The following is a 19,833-nucleotide window of genomic DNA, read 5'->3' as shown; positions in this document are numbered from 1 at the left end:
GCGGGGTATGCTGATTTCCTTTGCATTTCTGTAATAGACTTCTTTAGCGACGATACCGCTATGCTGCTCGCGACGTCATCCTTCGAGATCAGATTCTTGTATGCGTGGAAAACGGTGGAAAGTTTCATCTGGTCGGCCAGAAGTAATATTCCACCTCCTCAAGACAAGGTCGGAACTAGTACGCTTAGGCAGGTTCATCCGCAGCTTGGTTGTCTTTTCTTCAATTTCTTCGGCTTCGCCGTCATTGGGATCAATTCCAAGCGTGATAGTAAGTAAGTTGACAAGCATTTATCTTCTGTTCCAGGGCTAGACCCGAGCTGTCCAGCGCTCGCATATTGCACAACAAGGCAGCTATGATACTCGCCGGATACTGCCCAATATGGATGCCGGTGAGTATTCCAAGGTGGCCGTATTACTCTCCTTATTCCAAGGCTCTGAATTAGAAAATTCGACAATTCAAGACGGAATCCGAATCGCCTTCTATCTGAATGGTGCTTGCAACCGGAACGTACTGGAGCTATATCCGGTAAAGGACCATCAGCATCGATAACAGTTTTGAAAACCTTCGGGCAGTATCTTTATCGCTGCAACAACAACAACAGGAGTGACGGAAAATCGTTCCCATATAATCCTGACAATTAAAGTATTCATTAACCAACTTGGATAAAAATAAAATAATTAAAAAAAAATGTCCTAAGTTAAACGGTTTTATTGAAAACAACTTACATGAAATAATAATAATACTAAAAGCTTGAAAATAATTAGGTAGGTCCTAGGTACTAGTAATCACACTCGCCATCAATCTATTTCCAATCTAATTTGACAAGTCCAACGCTTTTATTTAATTGTCTGATCAACGCTCTAGATTGACGAGGAGTGTGATGACTAGTACCTATTACCTACCTAATAATTTGCTAGTTTTTAATATTAATATTATTTCATGTAAATATTGTTTTCAATAAAACCGTTTAACTTAAACATTTTTTTTTTGTAATTATTTTATTTTCAAGTTTTTAGTCTTTATTTAATTTCCGATTATTTCTCATTTTATTTAGTTCATTTAGTGACTCATTATTAAAAGGACTCTTTCCTGACATTTTGTTACAATCTAAGTCCTCAATACATAATCCTTGCAAACACTTTACTCGACTCTGCGCCACGTATGCTTGTCCCTCCTCCAACTAAAATATATTTTGACGTAACTTCTACCGGACTGTATGTAATATTTGTTCCAAATATGGACCAAATCGGACCACAAGTAAAATTTTTTGAATATCTCGATATTTGCGCCACCTAGCGGCGATTTTTTTCATAGGTCGCTTTTTATTCTTGTATGTATTATGTGTTCCAAATATGAGCCAAATCGGACCACAAATACTATTTTTATGGATATATCATTGCGCCACCTACCGGCGATTTTTTTTGTAGGCCGCTTTCTATTCTTGTATGTATTATAAGTTCCAAATATGAGCCAAATCGGACCACAAATACGATTTTTGTGAATATCTCGATTCTTGCGCCACCTATCGACAATTGTTTTCGTATTATTGCATTGGCATCCGGTTCTGAACTATATTCCAAGTTTCAAGCGTGTAGCTTATCGGGAAGTTACTTAAATTTTAATTACAAAATTCGTTCACAAGGGCCGGCCGTGCAGCCAGCCGTGCAGCCTGTCAAGTCAACATAAATAAAACCGTTTAAAAAACACGATTTCCCAACCCTTTGTTACCAGAAACCACATGCATATCATCACGATGTACACATGTATGGAAGCTCCGCTGCCAGCGAATTCCAAAGTTTTATACTCACGACAGTCATTACCAGTTGTTGCCCCCCTCAGTTCTTCGTACCTCTGTTCTTGTTATTCTTTGCTTTTTGCTTACTATATCTACTGCGCCATATCATGATTGAGGTAGGCACTTTATGCACCTACGGTAGATCGCAGTTCACGTGCAAATAAAGTTTTAGGTAAAGTAATACTTGAATTTTTTTTAACAAAACTTATTTGTTACCACTCTTGAATGAATAAATGTTAGGCTTAGCTGAGCCCACAGTTTGATCTCCTTAGTTATGAGAGCTTTCAGTAATGCCATTCATTGGATGCTCATCTTATAGTATTTCGGAAATCAACCTCCTTACACTTTCTCTTTTCTTTCGACTTCCTCTATTTTCCCATCGCCCATCCCCTCCCCCTCCCCCCTTATTCCCAAGAGCAGCAGCTTTGCTGGTGAGGTCAACAATCTTTCGAACATTGCTGGGTGATACATAAAACAGAGGTCGTCAGCTAGGAAAATTATTGTTCGCGCTCATTTCACACATATTAGTGCTCTCTTTGGTCCACCAGTCTCTGAGCAAGCGACGTGACAAAATCGGGAGAGGCTGTTCTTTATTTGAGTTAAGTATTCACAAAAGTGCGTGCATATTTGAAATGGTTTGATGGGATCTGTTCACCCTTCAGTGGGTTTGCATATCCAAGGAAAAATTACAAAGAAACAAACCTAAGTGCCAACTTAGGGACTACTTATTCTTCTACTTTGAATACGTATACCATTGTTAATAAGGGTTTAGTTATTCAACTACATATATATGCAGCACATATAATGTGCTCATATAAAATATTATGAACAAAAGTAAATACACAAATATTTAGTGATGTCAACTTTATCGAACAAAGCTTGCAAAAGTGTACGGGTGCTGGCGATGTTAACTCAATAATTTTTTAAAATATTCCCAATTATTTGACAGCTACACAAATACGTGGCCATGTTGATATATATACCTAAACATATCTACATACGTATGTATGAACTAAATATCTTTGTTAAAATTATTGTGCTTTTAGTAAGAAAAGTATTATATTCATTTTGAAAAATTATTCCACATAATTAAGTTTTTTTTTCATTTTACCTCTTGAAGTTTTTTTTTCAGCGTAATGAAAGTAAATCTTACGCACGTGACAATATAAATCCAGTACCAACTACGCAGTAGCAAAGATTCATTGAAAATAATAAGGTTTAATTAATGCCTATTGGTTTAACGCTCAAGAGTCGTAATTAAGCAAGAAATACTAACTATACAGTTTGGTGCAAATATTTATTTTTTTTCGCTGCTGTTTATAAAAGCTGTTTTTTCTGAGTTGAATAATTCTCTGACTAATATTGCCATAAAAAAATTTCCCTAGAAAAACCTTGAAAATTATATATGTATGTATTATCTCAATGTTTCTTTAAAACAAAAACATTTTGAGCTTATAGCTTACTACACTCAAAAAAAAAACTTGAACACCACGAGTACCATAGGCATTTTTCTGGACATTACGTGGCTTTCAATAATGTTTCGAAACGAGCAACCATGGACAGTCTCAGCTCAAGTGCATCCGGCCTTAAATAATTGAATTGGCTCCGTGTTAAGCTGTAGAATGGTCACATCGTGATGTGGTCTGTGTAAGGTCACAAAATCTGTAAACGGAGGAATTCCGCAGGATCGGGTATTATCACCAATGCTATGGCGCTTCCCAAGGCAGTCGGTTCTACGTACCGGAGCGACTCGGGATTTTTTCCGATCAAGAACTGTCATTTCAGTGTAACCCCATTTAATTTGTTGCGTCCCTCCTACAAATTGTCATCCTCCCAACAGCTCCTTGCAGTGGGACTGCTCCAAATTCTCTTGCTCCGGGAAGGTATCGAACCCAATCCGGGTCCGTTTCCTGACCCCGGTCCTGAGAAATGGTTTCGCTGCATCTGTCGGAAAAGAATCTTTTTAGGACGGTCATACTCTTGTCAGTGTGTTTCGTGTAAGGGATTGTTTCATCGGACAGGTTGTTCTGAGCTAGATCCCAAAATCAGGCCTCCACGTAACTTCTACAAATATTTTGTGGCTCCTTGCTGTTCGCGACCTAGTGCGTCCCGTAGTCTAAGCCTTCCTGTTTACCCAAGGACGTCCAGTCCCAAGGCGACAACAGCAGTTGCGTCCTAGCCTTCCACAATCCAGGCGTAGTCACCCGTCACTAAACTCCCAGAGTGACGACGCTCCCCCCATGCACTTCAGAATTCTGCAGTTAAACTGTAATGGATTAACTGGGAAGATCACGGAGATAGTCGATTACATGAAGCGGAACAACATCCGCATTACTACGCTTCAAGAGACTAAACTACAGCAAGATCTGCTCTTCATACCTGTTCTGGGTATAATTTCCACAGAAAAGATCGCCGGAGCGGAAATGCAGGCGGCCTCGTGTTTATCATACACCACTCTGTGCAATACCATATATTTGATCCCGCCAACGGCCGCAGGGACAGTGTCTTAGAACCTCAAGGCCTATCTCTCCGGTCAGGCGATGCAAACTTAGAAATCATCAACATCTACATCCCTCCTGCCACCTGTTTTCCCAGTCAATACTGCCTTAATATCAGCGCCTTACTCACTGGCAACAATCGTATTACCTTAGGCGATTTCAATGCCCATCACGATCAATGGCATTCAAACTTACGGGCGGACAGTAGGGGTGAGATGTTCTCAGATCAAATAGAAGAAACGACATTCTGCACAATAAACGGAGACGCCCCCACATGTGTGGAGGAAGCTGTCCCAGTTCGCCGGATATATCAATCGTGAGCGCAGAACTCGTAAGCTGCATCAACTGGAAGCCAATGGTAACATTTGCATCCGACCAGCTGCCTATACTTATTTCGCTCGAGCGTACCGCCGACTTCATCGTCACAGAAAAACGCACTTTCATAAACTTTAAAAAAGGAAAGTGGGACGAATACAAATCCTTTACAGACAACCGCTTTGCTGCCCACCAAGGGGAGCGTGCTTTCCGCAAGGTCATTGAATCCGCCTCGGCTCGCTTCATTCCCGCCGGTAGAATTCCCGAAATCCGGTCCCACTTTCCGGCGGAGGCCGCTAATTTAGCGGGAGAACGTGACCTTATAAGACAGCTCGATTCCGGCGACCCCCTAATAAGGGATATAAACCAACGCATCAGATTGCTTGTGGATGAACACAAGCGGGGGAAATGGGAGGAGCACCTAAGCGGTTGTAACCTCTCTGCTGGTGTAGGTAATCTTTGGTCCACCGTAAAGTCCCTGTCGAATTCGTCTAGGCACAATGACAAGGTATCCATCGCCATTGGAGATAAAGTGCTGTCGGATGCGAAAAATTGCGCGAGCGCTTTCTGCCGACAGTATATGATGCATTCTACGGTCGACAAAGATATACGGAGGGCCAACAGAAACGCATATAAACATAAATTCAGCTCGCACCAATTACCATCACCGCCAAAGAGGTTGAGGATGCCATCGGTCATGCTAAACCATCCAAAGCAGTGGACCCAGACGGCATAGCCATGCCGATGCTTAAAAGCCTAGGGAAAGAGGGTTAAAATATTTAGCACATGTCTTCAACCTGTCTCTTTCCGCCTTTGTCATTCCCGGAAAATGGAAAATGACCAAGTTGGTCCCGCTACTAAAGCCTGGGAAACCAGCTAACATAGGATATTCATATCGCCCGATATCTCTCCTATCGCCAATAGCCACAACGCTTGAAGCCATTTTGATCCCCTACTTCAAAGCAAATTTGCAGTTAGCCTGTCATCAGCATGGCTTCAGAAAACTCCATAGCACCACCACCGCGCTAAATGTCGTTAGCACCCAGATAAATTGCGGTTTAAATCAAAACCCCCACCAAAGAACAGTACTCGTTGCATCAGACCTATCAAAAGCTTTTGATACGGTCAACCATGGCATGTTAGCGCAAGACCTGGAAGGGCCTACCCTTCCCCCATGTCTTAAAAGGTGGACCGCAAATTATCTGGGTGGTCGGCAGGCATCGGTGCAATTTAGAAACGAAACATCAAAACCAAGAAGAATTAAACAAGGGTGGTGTCCTATCCCCACTTTTGTTTAATGTCTACATATCTAAGCTACCATCGCCACCAGAATGAGTTACAATCGTTTCCTACGCCGATGACTGCACAATAATGGTCACAGGCCCAGGCCCACAGATAGATGAGCTTTGCAACGGAATAAACGGCTACCTTCCTGATCTCTCCATTTTTTTCGCCGGTGATAACGACTAAATCCTCCGCGATCTTATTTACAATATGCACGTCCCAAATGGCGACCATTTTGAACATCCGCGTCGATGGCACTACGCTACCGACTGTCCTACACCCCAATCTTGGATGTGACGTTTGATCAGGATCTACATTTTGGTGAGCATGCAGCCGCAATTGTACCGAAAAGCCAGAGCCGTAATAAAATCCTCAAATCCCTTGCTGGCATTACTTGGGAAAAAGACAAAGAAACGCTCATTACCACATACAAAGCAATTGGCCGGCCGATTGCATGCTGCCCGTCCCCTATATGGTCACCAAGCCTAAAAACTACTCACTGGAAGAATCTACAGGCCTGCCAAAATACTGCTCTTAGAACCGCCACGGGCTCCTTATGTCCTCAGAACACCATCTACATAATGAGGCGAGAATACTCCTCATCAATGAGAGAAATGATATGCTAACCAAACAGTTCCTGTTGCATACCTTGAAACCTGGGTATACCAACAGACATCTGATTGATGAACCAATACATCCATGGGGTTTAGGGTGTCATCTCCGTAAGCATTATGAGGAAATACGGCACCTGAGGACGCAGCCGTATGGAACCAAAAAAAAACAAGCAGGTCCTCAGCGAACTCCACAAACAGGCGTCGGACCTTTATGCCAGGAATTGCCCGATGAATCCAGTACTCAAAGAACAGTACCCAAAACTTGCGGAAGAGGAACGCATACTCCCCAGGGAAACGCGAGTCACTCTAGCTCAACTTCGTTCTGGATACTGTAACACGCTAAACTCTTACCTATCCAGAATCAAACCCGACATACAAAATGTATGCCCCGCTTGCAATGTGTCCCCACATGACACCAGCCATCTCTTTAATTGTAATATGGAACCAACGCCTGTAACACCCCTCTCATTATGGTCCACCCCTGTTGAAACTGCAAGTTTTCTTAGGCTTCCGTTAGAGGACATTGATGACAATTTGTGATGGGTCGCACCTATTAGGTGGGGCGAAGCACTGTTACAACAACAACAACAACAACAACAACAACCAATGATATGAGCGCCGGTCATCAACCAATTGCTTGGATTTCGACAAAAATCAGGTCTGTCCTGCATCAGCCGGTTTGGGATGTACATGCCTGGGCAACTGGAGTCGGGGTAACTGCCAACGCAGTAATTTCGGGATGATTTTGGGGACACTCTCGGGATCTTCCTGAAGTCAGTTGGGGATTATTTTTGGGTTACTTCAGGTTAGTTTGGGGTTATTTCGGGATGATCTCGGGAACATTCCAGAGTTCTTCCCAGGGTCATTTAGGTATTGTAGGGATTTTGTTATTATATATTTACTTGTTTAAATATTACTTTATATTTTTCTTTTATTTAGTTTTAAGAATGTTTTTGTTCATTTGTTTTAAAAAAGAAAATTTTTGATTAATTAAATTGTGTTTTTAAAAACGATATGTAGCTAAATTTTTTTGATTGATCTGTTGATCTGTGGCTACATCATGGCGATCCTGCCTGAATGAACAAAATAAAACGATTTTAAGAAACGATAAAAGGCGCTGTCCGCAATTTCTTAAAAAGTTCATTAATCAGTTAAAAAAGTGTAACGAGTGACATAAAACATTCTTTTTCATATATATATTCCATGAAATTTAGTTAATTTTCTTAACGATAATGCATTTAAAATGCATGTAAAGCAGATGGAAATTGTGTTAATCGAGAAGAAAAATGCGAACAAATATTAACGGCAAGAAAAAGGTGTTAAGAGTTCGGTCTATTTCACAGCTTCGTTATTGGTGCCATTAGCGCCATTGATAGCAGAGCGAACCCAAAACTACAAAGATAACAAGTAAGGAAGGTTAAGTTCGGGTGTAACCGAACATTACATACTCAGTTGAGAGCTATGGTGACAACATAAGGGAAAATAACCATGTAGGAAAATGAACCTAGGGAAACCCTGGAATGTGTTTGTATGACATGTGTATCAAATGAAAGGTATTAAAAAGTATTTTAAGAGGGAGTGGGCCATAGTTCTATAGGTGGAAGCCATTTAGGGATATCGCCATAAAGTTGGATCAGGGTTGACTCTAGAATGTTTTTGTACAATATGGGTATCAAAAGAAAGGTGTTAATGAGTATTTTAAAAGGGAGTAGGTAGGTTGGTTGAACTGGCCGGTCCATGAGGACCTCACATAGACTGATTGAGTCCATAGTGTTACCAGAAGTTTGTTTTAACGACCAAACTGAAAAACCCTATCAAAAACCAGGACCTATGTTATAAAATAACTCCGTCCTCTTGGCAAATACTAGAAGCTTCCTAGGACTTAAGCCACTTGCTGCTTCTAGATCTGACAGCTGTATCACTCCTAATAGCTGGAGTCTTAGCCTGGCAAGTGCAGGGCACGAGCACAGAACGTGCTCGATCGTTTCCTCCTCCAACCCGCACTTCCTACACCTGCTATCACTGACCAAGACTAATTTAAAGGCATGTGACGCCAGAAGGCAGTGTCCAGTCAGAATACCCGTCATGAGTCTACAGTCCTCTCTTTTTAATGATAGAAGCAACTGTGTTAGTCTAAGGTTGTAAGACCTACACATAATCTTCGACACTTTACAGCCCCGCGCTTGAAACCACGCCTTTTTTGCTTGGTCGATCATGTGCACCTCTCACCTTCGCTTAATCTCGCCCAATCTAATTGGGACGTCTACGGAGCAAGCTTCAAGGGATGCGCCCTTTTTAGCTAATTCGTCCGCTTTTTCATTCCCATCTATTCCCATATGCCCTGGGACCCAATATAGATGTATGCTTCTCCCTGTCCCGATTCTCTCCAGAGACTGCTTACACTCTAACACGCATTTAGATGCTGTGCTATGCGAGATTGTTGCCTTAATTGCTGCTTGACTGTCAGTATAAAAGTTAACACGGTTGCATCTTAAGCTATTCTCTTCCAGGGTTTCTACTGCTTTGGTTACGGCTAATATTTCCGCTTGGAAAACGCTACAGTAATCCTGCAGCCTGTAGGATCTGCTTAATTCCGGATCAGCGCAGTATACCGCAGACCCTACTCCTTCCACTATTTTGGAACCATCGGTGTACACATGTATCGCCTCGTCCGCCATTTGCGCACCCTTGCGCCAACCGTCCACCTCTATTGTGGCCTTAAGATCTCCCTCAAAGTGCAGGTAGGGAATCATGTAGTCTGTTCGTCTTGTGACTGAGGACGCTATACTACTATGGCCATATGGTCGGCGCTCAAGCTGCCCCGAAGCATCGAGCCTGGTTGCGGTCGTTAACGCTTTGTTCTTTGCTACCAGGTCTACAGATGGAATGTGCAGAATGGCATAAAGTGCAGCCGTCGGGGTTGTTTTCAGGGCTCCCGTAATGCAAAGCATCGATAGTCTGCATACCCCCTCTAATTTTTTGAGGTATGTTGTTTTTTGTGTGGCTTTCCACCAAACAAGAACTCCATAGTATAGAATAGGGCTTACAATCGCTGTAAAAACCCAATGAGAAAGAGAGGGCGATAGGCCCCACGTACACCCCAGCATTCTTTTACATGCATAGAGTGCCGTTGAGGCCTTCTTGACCCTCTCCTCCACGTTGAGCTTCCATGACAGCTTACTGTCTAGGATGATTCCTAGATATTTTGTGCAAGGTTTCTCCTGTAAGGTCACCGCTCCTAACTTAGGCCTGGTCCAATTTGGGACCTTGTACCTCTTTGTAAACAAGACCATATCCGTCTTCTCCGCATTGACTTTCAGCCCGACATTAGATGCCCAGGTATGAATATCCCGAAGCGCCCGATCCATCAAAGAACTAATCGTTGGAAGGCATTTTCCACTTATGACAATTGCAACGTCATCTGCGTAAGCCGTAAGTTTTACGGGTCCCTCATCGAATTGCCTGAGCAGTTGGTTGATGACCAGTGTCCACAGCAGAGGTGATAGCACCCCTCCCTGCGGCGTGCCCCTGTCCACTGATTTCGTGGCCTCGTACAATCCCCATTGTGATGTAATCTTTCTGCAATTTAACATGCAGCCGATCCATCTGATTAAGGCAGGATGTACTTTAATGTAATTAAGACCATCCATAATCGCCCATTTTGCAACATTATTGAAAGCCCCGGCAATGTCCAAGAAGACTCCTAGAGCATACTCCTTATATTCCAGGGATTTCTCTATGCTTATTACCACCCTATGCAATGCGGTGTGTACCGACTTGCCTTTGGTGTACGCATGCTGTGTTGTGGAGAGCAGCTTTTCATCTACGTTGGACTTTATGTACACATCTATCAGCCTCTCAAAGGTTTTGAGCAGAAATGATGTTAAGCTAATGGGTCTATAGTCTTTGGGATACACGTGAACGATCTTCTCCGCCTTTGGTAGAAAAGTTACACGAGCAGTTCTCCAAGAGTGCGGTACATGATTCAGTCTTATGCACCCATCGAATATTATTTTAAGCCATTCCACGACCGCCCTACTTGAGACTTGTAGCATGGCCGGGAATATACCATCTGGGCCCGGCGATTTAAACTTAGAAAACGTCTTCACTGCCCACTCGATCTTGGTATCGGTCACCAAGCCCGGCACCACTAGCTCCGTGATCGAAGTGTGAGTGATGTCTGCTGGTTCTTCTAAACCGTCTCCCGATGGGAAATGTGTATCGAGAAGCACCTCAAGGGATTCCTCACTATCACGTGACCATTCCCCGTTCTCTTTCTTTATTAGCCCCTGGACTATGTTTCCCTTTGCTAGGACTTTTTTCAACCGTGCTGTTTCACTGGAGCACTCTATGTCCGTACAGAAACTTTTCCATGAGTTTCTCTTCGCCCTGGTAATTTCACGCTTGTAGATCCTCAGTAGATCCCTGTACTCGTCCCGACACGCTTCGCTTTCCGCGGTCTTTGCGAGTTTAAACATTTCTTTTACCTGTCTTCTTAGAAGACTCAGCTCATTGCTCCACCGTGGCGGCTTTGCTTTTCCTATGAATCTTCTTAGAGGGCAAGCTTTGTTATACGCAGTCATAAGCGTCCTTGTTAGGAATTCATTCGACTCCTCCAGTTCCTCTACATTAGCAACCTCTTTGGGTTGTCCCAGTTTCGTTTCTACATGTTTCTGGAATTTAGTCCAATTCGTTGCCCTAGGGTTTCTAAAGGTTCCTCCCTTCTCTACCCTCTTTAGTGGGATGCTGAAGCTTATATACGCATGGTCGGAGAAGGATGGTCTATCGAGAACCATCCAATCATACATTGATATATCACACTAGGAGCTCAATGTAATATCCAGAACATTGCTGGATGTTGGACCAACGTATGTAGGAACATTTTCCCTGTTGGCTATCTGCAAATTGGTTTGCAGGATGTAACAAAATAGAGATTCGCCTCTGTCGTTCGTATCTGCTCCTCCCCACGCATTGTGGTGCGCATTTGCATCTGCGCCTATGACCAACCGCCCTTTGCGCCCTTCCTCCTGTACTAGCCTTTTGCACTCCATCGGTGGAACCTCCACAGCATGGGCCATGTAGCAGGACGCCAGGATAAATGCCTGCTTATTCTTTTGCTCAACGGCCACCGCTACGAGATCCTCGGTGGTGTAATTAGGCAGCATATATGAATGCAGCTGTTTCCTTACCATTACTACAGCTCGCACCGGTCCTTCCGTTTGTGCGTAGTAAACGCCAAACCCGCGCGCGCTTAGTTCAGAAACCTTTCCTCCCGATGAGAGCCACGGCTCCTGGATCAGCGCCACGTCCTCAAGGGTTAGGAGGAGTTCGCTCGACGCCACTTTACTGTGTTGGAGGTTTATCTGTAGGACTCGCAGCACCATTGGGCTGTTTGTCCCCCTCCAGCACCTTCGTCTTGACGTCGTCGTCCTCCTTTTGCCCTTTTGGTTTAGAGTATTCGAGGCCCCCTTCAGCCCCTCGAGAATGTTGTGCCGTGTGTTCCTCTGTGCGAGTCACAGCACCATTTAGCGGTTGGTCCTCTTCTAGCACGTTCGTGGTGACGTCGGGGACTTCCACCTGTCTTTTTTCCCTTAGGCTTCTGAGGTCCTTTTCGACTTCGCCCACTTCCAGCGTGTTAGGATTTTTATCCTCGGGACTTCTTTTCCTGAGTCGCATGTAAATTTTGCCAGTGCCAAAGGACATTTTGCCAAGCTGCGTGTACAAAATACCCTCCGCCTGCTTGTTTATTTGGAAGATGTAGAACTGACCATCCTCGGTAGGCCGAGATACAGTAAGTACCTTCCAATCCTGTGTCGGTATGTTCGGATTCTGATTCTGCAGAAGTCGCAGTGTATCCTCCGACTTCATCATGCATGGTATCCATACCTTAACTTTTGGTACCGTGGGGATTTGCGCTTTATCCACCACCTCAAACCGCGCGTTCGTGCCTTGCCTTTGGAGGTTTGGAACGACTTCCTCCAGCCACCGCAAGCTCGCGATGTTGTCGCACGCTATCATCTTCACACCATTATACCATCCCCCCGAATCAAAGGTTGGAAGGGGCTTACTTGGTTGTTCCCGCATCTTCTTAAGCATTAAGCTAATAAGCTCCCTTTCCACAGATCTCCACCTTTCAGTAGTCATTTGTCCGAACGGACTGCTACGATCAACCAGCGCCACAGTCAATGACTGCTTTGCAACATCACTCATCTTCTCGGGAAAAGCAGGAGTCTTAGTGTTATCTCCCTTTGGAACCTCCGAGAACACCGGAGTCTTCGCGTTAACTCCCTTTAGCGCCTCCGAGAAAGCCGGAGTCTTATCGTTATCTCCCTTTGGCTTATCTCCTACTTCCGTAGTTGGAACTTCCCTCTGACTGGCAGCTTTCGAGGTAGTTGCTACCTCGCTATTGGAACCCATCTGTCTTACAGCTTTGGGCCTACTTGTCTTATCTATGCGACTGCCCTGCCTCGCGGCTCTAGGACTGGGTCCTTTCTGCCTCTTGAAAGCAGGCTTGTCGCCTTTTGCCGAACGTTGCCTCTTCATTCTGCCATTCGACGCTTCTTCCTCCTCGTACCGGTTGCAGAACCGAGGGTTTCTCGCAGCAAACCTTTTGAACTGCCTTCGACCTACTTCTACCGCTTCATGGGCCCATTCCAAGCGCTCGATATCCACTTCTGTTGGGTCGACCACTGCTCCCAAGCGTTGTACAATTCTTAGTGCTGCACGGTACTGCGAGAGAGCTCTTTTACTTCCTCTGCTCCGTAGCCTTCTCCACTCTTCTACTCCGTTTTCATTTGTGTGCTTCTCCAACACGGAGTTCATTGAATCAGCACTACTCTCGCTCCCCGAGTCCGACGCATCGCTTAATTCGTAGTTGTCGTCCTTGGATTGCGACTCAGTCCTCCTCTTTACATCCTCCTTATTACATTCAGGTAATGAGTTGTTCATCTTGGTCATACGACCACCTGCCCGACAAGGCGGGCTCAGCGGTCCAGTATTATATACGGGGAAAGAACCGTCCGCCACAGCAGCGCCCCTTACTGCGGTAAGGCCATAAATACTTCCCGAGATGGCCCGGTATCGGGAAGGCTCCGTTCGAATACAGCCGAATTTATCCCCTGGCTGCAAATCGTCCAATAAGCACGGTCCGCATAACACCCTGGATTAGGGGGTTGGCAGTTCTTGGTTACCGACATCCCGCCGCCCTCCTATGAGGCGAAACGGCGTAGATGTCAGTCCTAAACAGCTCCGCCTCATAGTCGGGCGCTATGGAGTTCGGCTAAGCCCTCACACCAACGACAAGGTGCCTACCCTAGTGAGGGAAATTAAAAGGGAGTAATCCTTAGTTCCACAGGTGGACGCCTTTTCGAGATATCGCCACAAAGGTAGACCAGGGGTGACCCTAGAATTTGTCTGCATAATATGGGCATCAAAAGAAAGGTGTTAATGAGTATTTTAAAAGGGAGTAATCCTTAGTTCCATAGGTGGACGCCGTTTCGAGATACCGCCATAAAGGTGGACCAGGGGTGACTCTAGAATTCGTTTGTGCAATATGGGTATCAAATGAAAGGTGTTAATGAGTATTTTAAAAGGGCGTGGGGCTTAGTTCTATAGGTGGACGCCTTTTCGAGATATCGCCATAAAGGTGGACCAGGGGTGACTCTAGAATGTGTTTGTACGATATGGGTATCAAATTAAAGGCATTAATGAGAGTTTTAAAAGGGAGTGGTGGTAGTTGTATATGTGAAGGCGTTTTCCAGATATTGACCAAAATGTGGACCAGGGTGACCCAGAACATCATCTGTTGGATACCGCTAATTTATTTATATATGTAATACCTGTCAAGATTTAAGGGTTTTTTATTTCGCCCTGCAGAACTTTTTCATTTTCTTCTACTTAATATGGTAGGTGTCACAACCATTTTATAAAGTTATTTCTAAAGTTATATTTCGCGTCAATGAACCAATCCAATTACAATGTTTCATCCCTTTTTTCCTATTTGGTATATAATTATGGCATTTTTTTCATTTTTCGTAATTTTCGATATCGAAAAAGTGGGCGTGGTCATTGTCGGATTTCGTTCATTTTTCATACCAAGATAAAGTGAGTTCAAGTAAGTACGTGAACTAAGTTCATTAAAGATATGTCGATTTTTGCTCAAGTTATCGTGTTAACGGCCATGCGGAAGGACAGACGAATGACTGTGTATAAAAACTGGGCGTGGCATCAACCGATTTCGCCCGTTTTCACAGAAAACAGTTAGTATCATAAAATCTATGCCCCTACCAAATTTCAAAAGGATTGGTTAATTTTTGTTCGACTTATGGCGTTAAAAGTATCCTAGACAAATTAAATGGGCGGAGCCACGCCCATTTTGAAATTTTCTTTTATTTTTGTATTTTGTTGCTCCATATCATTACTGGAGTTGAATGTTGACATAATTTTCTTATATACTGTAAAGTTATTAAATTTTTTGTTAAAATTTTACTTTAAAAAAATTTTTTTTTAAAAGTGGGCGTGGTCCTTCTCCGATTTTGCTAATTTTTATTAGGCGTACATATAGTAATAGGAGTAACGTCTCTGCCAAATTTTATCATGATATCTTCAACGACTGACAAATTACAGCTTGCAAAATTTGTAAATTACCTTCTTTTAAAAGTGGGCGGTGTCACGCCCATTGTCCAAAAATTTTACTAATTTTCTATTCTGCGTCATAAATTCAACTCATTTACCAAGTTTCGTCGCTTTATCTGTATTTGGTAATGAATTATCGCACTTTTTCGGTTTTTCGAAATTTCGATATCGAAAAAGTGGGCGTGGTTATACTCCGATATCGTTCATTTTAAATAACGATCTGAGATGAGTGCTCAGGAACCTACATACCAAATTTCATCAAGATACCTCAAAATTTACTCAAGTTATCGTGTTAACGGGCGGACGGACGGACGGACATGGCTCAATAAAATTTTTTTTCGATCCTGATTATTTTGATATATGGAAGTCTATATCTATCTCGATTCCTTTATATATGTACAAACAACCGTTATCCAATCAAACTTACTATACTCTGTGAGCTCTGCTCAACTGAGTATAAAAATCATCAAAGAAAACTAATTCAATGGTTGAAAGCTGTGAATGTCTGATTTAATAAAAAAATTATAATACAAATTGCTGCCACTAACAGAGAGCATAACAAAGTGGTGCTAATTTTGCAAGAAGTAATCTTCAACAATCTAAGGACATACGAACAGTTAAAAACTTCGAACAAGTGGGCGTGTGTCTGAGCAAAATTGATAAAGTAGTTAATTATACTATAAAATACGAGCCAACAATATTTAAGAAGAAGTTTAGTGAGCTAAGACTTGGTTGAGAAAGTTGACAGGGTTTAATTATTATTGGAGTTCTGTTTTAAGCAACAATTAACAATAACCAACAACATCTACATTTGCAACGGCAGGGGTCGTAATTCAATTTTAGGGAAATAGGAAACTGATAAATACAATAGAAACAAGGAATTTAGAAGAAATTGATTTCATTGAAATTTATAGAATTTAACTCAAATATATTTTTAGTTTGGTGAGTTTTTGTATTAATATATATATATGTATATTATTATAATACATGAATAATATATATATATTTGATTAAATTAGCTTATATATAATTTTAAATCTGTTTAAATTCAAATCTCAATTTAAAGAGTTAACTCTGAGTTGTAAACTTCCTTTTTCAAAATGTTTCGTTCGCCACAACATGACATAAACAACTCTACACGCACACATAACACTAATGATTCACTAATTGATTTGCAAAATAATGCTGAAGAGCTAATTAATCCATATACCAATCGGAATGGTAATGAGATTTGTGCTACTTCTGTCAAACTACCACAATTTTGGACAAGTTGCCCTGAAGCGTGGTTTATTCATGCGGAAATGCCATTTAGTACAAAAAATATTACTCAGGAAACAACTAAATATCAGCATATATTATTGCACTTCCGCAGGATCTAATAGTCACTATTTTGGATTTTATACAAAACTCACCAGAGACTAACAAATTTACGGCTTTGAAAAAAATTTGAATTGAGAGAAATTCGTTAAGTGAAAATGCAAAATGGATAGGATTTTATCAGGTACCCAAATTGGTGATAGTAAGCCTTCGGAATTTTATTGATCAATGCTTATACTTTCTGGTTCCAATTTTAGTTCGGATATTCTCAAAAAACTTTGGTTAAGAAAATTGCCACAAAATACTGATGTTAGTTTGGCAAGTTCAAGTATAACTAATATAAATGAACTAACCAAACTAGCAGATAATATATGGGAACAATTTAACAAATCTGAATTGGCTTCTGTTAGTAATTTTCAAAATTCTAAAAATGAAAGTACTGTTATTGCGAATTTGGTTGGAACAACAGAAATTATGTGTCAAAACTTTGGAAAACTTTCTTTAGAACTAAGTGAAATTAAAAGGAATATTAACCAAGATTGTTTTGGATCACGTTCGATAAATAGAAATCGGTTTAGAAGCCCATTTAGAAATCGTTCAAAGTTACGTGAAAATCCAAATTGGTTGTGTAATTACCATTATAGATTTGGTAAAAATGCTTGGCGGCCTCCGTAGTGTGATGGTAGCGTGCTCCGCCTACCACACCGGATGCCCTGGGTTCAAACCCCGGGCAAAGCAACATCAAAATTTTTAGAAATAAGGTTTTTCAATTAGAAGAACATTTTTCTAAGCGGGGTCGCCCCTCGGCAGTGTTTGGCAAGTGCTCCGGGTGTATTTCTGCCATGAAAAGCTCTCAGTGAAAATTCATCTGCCTTGCACATGCCGTTCGGAGTCGGCATAAAATCATGTAGGTCCCATCCGGCCAATTTGTATGGAGCACGACGCAAATTGGAAGAGAAGCTCGGCCTTAGATCTCTTCGGAGGTTATCGCGCCTTACATTTATTTATTTTTTAATAATGCTAAAAAATGTGAAGAACCATGTGTTTTTGCAAGTAAAAAGAGTTCAACAAACTAGATTCGTCCATTGTTGTAGCGACGAACAATGGAAATTTGGATATTTTTACACGTCGTTTATTCATTTTTGATAAAAACAATGATAAAAACTGAAATTTTTAATCGATAGTGGTGCGGAAATTTCACTGCTACCGGTATCAAAATTTCTAAGTACGAAAAGATCTGGAGATATAGTTTAAACACCTGCAAATGGTTCAACAATTTCGACTTTCTGAAAAAAGTTTTTACAACTTAAATTAGGTCTGAGGCGTGATTTTTCATTTACATTTTTAGTGGCAGATATTTCGAAGCCGATTATAGGAGCTGATTTTCTGTTTAAGTATGGTCTTATGATAGATATTAAACACAAATGTTTAGTCGATCCGTTAACAATTATTTCTGTTAATGCGATCTCCTCTTTTTGTAATATTTCCCTTCCCAACATTTTTGTAATTGACAATCAGTACAACAACTTATTAAAAGAATTTCTAGCTTTAATCGCAGAACCAGATTATAGTAAGTCAGTTAAACATACAACTGTGCATAGACTAATTACGGAAGGAAATCTTCCATTTTCTAAACCTAGGAGTTTAGATCCTACCAAATTTCAAGTGGCTAAACCTGTGTTCGAATTTTTAGTTAAATCAGGAACTTGTAGACCATCAAATTCCTCTGTAGCATCACCACTTAATTTGGTACCGAAATAGGATGTGAAGGATCGGCGTCCGTGTGGTGATTTTAGAAGGCTTAATGCTGTGACGGTGCCTGAACGATATCCCTTGCCTCATATACATGATCCTTTTGGCATGTTTGAGTTTACAAGGATGCCTTTTGGTTTGAGGAACTCAGCATAAACGTTTCAAAGATTTATAAATGAAGTAGTTGGTGATTTAGATTTTTTTTTCACCTACATTGATGATCTGCTAGTTGCAAGTGAAAATGAAACACAACATTTAAAAGATCTCCGCATACCTTTTGAGCGTTTCTCGGAGTATGGTTTGAATGTCAAACCAAACAAATGCATTTTTTGCGTATCATTTTTAATGTATCAAATGTAGAGTTTTTAGGACAATGTATATCTGAGTCAGGAATATGTCCTTCTGAAAGCAAAGTAGAAGTTATCCGCAATTTTGAACGGCCTAATTCAATAAAGCAAATACAAAAATTTATGGATATGGTGAATTATTATCAGAGATATATTTCGAAATTAGCTGAGTTTACGGGGGTTATTTACAACCTATTAAATAAAACAATAAAGGAGGGTAACAAAATTTTGGTATGGGAAGACAAATCAAGAAAAGCTTTTGAATGCATTAAAGATAAGTTTGCATCTACGGTTTTGATAAATCATTTTAACAAAGATGCAAAATGATCTTTAGCGGGAGATGCGTCAAATTCTGCAATTGGTGGTGTTATACAACTACGTTTTAATAACAATTTCGAACCACTGGCTTCCTTTTCGAAGAAGCTTTCATAAGCAGAAATAAAATATAGTGCTTTTGACAGAGAATTTATTTAAATATAAAACATTTTCGTTATTTATTAGAGGGTCGATCGTTCACTGCTTATACGGATCATAAACCTTTGGTTTTTGCCTTCAAGTCAAAAACTGAACGAAGTCCTAGGCAACCAAGGCATTTGGAGTTTATTGCACAGTTTATCAGTGACATAAAATATATAAAAGTTCAGGAAAATATTTTAGCTGACATTTTATCATGTGCTTTTGAAATAGATACAATTAGGAATTTTGAACTTAATTTTAAAATTTTACAGAGTGAACAACAAGATAGTGAACTTCATAAGCTGATTTCTGGACAAATATTTCAAAGTTTGAAATTGATAAAAATTCAACTTTTGAATTTTAATATTTGGTGCGAAATCTCTGGAGATAATCCTAGACCTTTTGTAACAAATAGTTTACGCAAAAAAGTTTTTGATATGCTACATGGGATATCACATCCTGGTAGCAAAGCTACACGTCGTGTAATAGTAAAGAAATATGTTTGGCCTTATATGAATAAACAGACCAATAACTGATCAAAAGAGTGCATTAGCTATCAAAAATCAAAAGTACATCGTCATACAAATTCTCCAATAAGTAAGATTCCGGTTCCTAGAGCCAGATTTGAGCATATTCATTTAGATTTTGTAGGACCTTTACCAATTTCAAAAGGGCATCGCTATATTTTAACAATAGTTGATAGGTTTACCCGCTGGCCCCAAGCTTATGCTCTTAGAGACGTTTCTGCATCAATAGTTGTAAATAAGTTTTTAAATGAATATATATCTCGTTTTGGTGTACCGTTAAAAATAACTACAAA

The sequence above is a fragment of the Eurosta solidaginis genome, chromosome 5, assembly GCF_040869045.1.
Source record: "Eurosta solidaginis isolate ZX-2024a chromosome 5, ASM4086904v1, whole genome shotgun sequence".
In the NCBI taxonomy this organism is placed as follows: domain Eukaryota; kingdom Metazoa; phylum Arthropoda; class Insecta; order Diptera; family Tephritidae; genus Eurosta; species Eurosta solidaginis.
The sequence above is the reverse complement of the archived record's forward strand: the minus strand, read 5'-3'. Positions refer to the sequence as shown.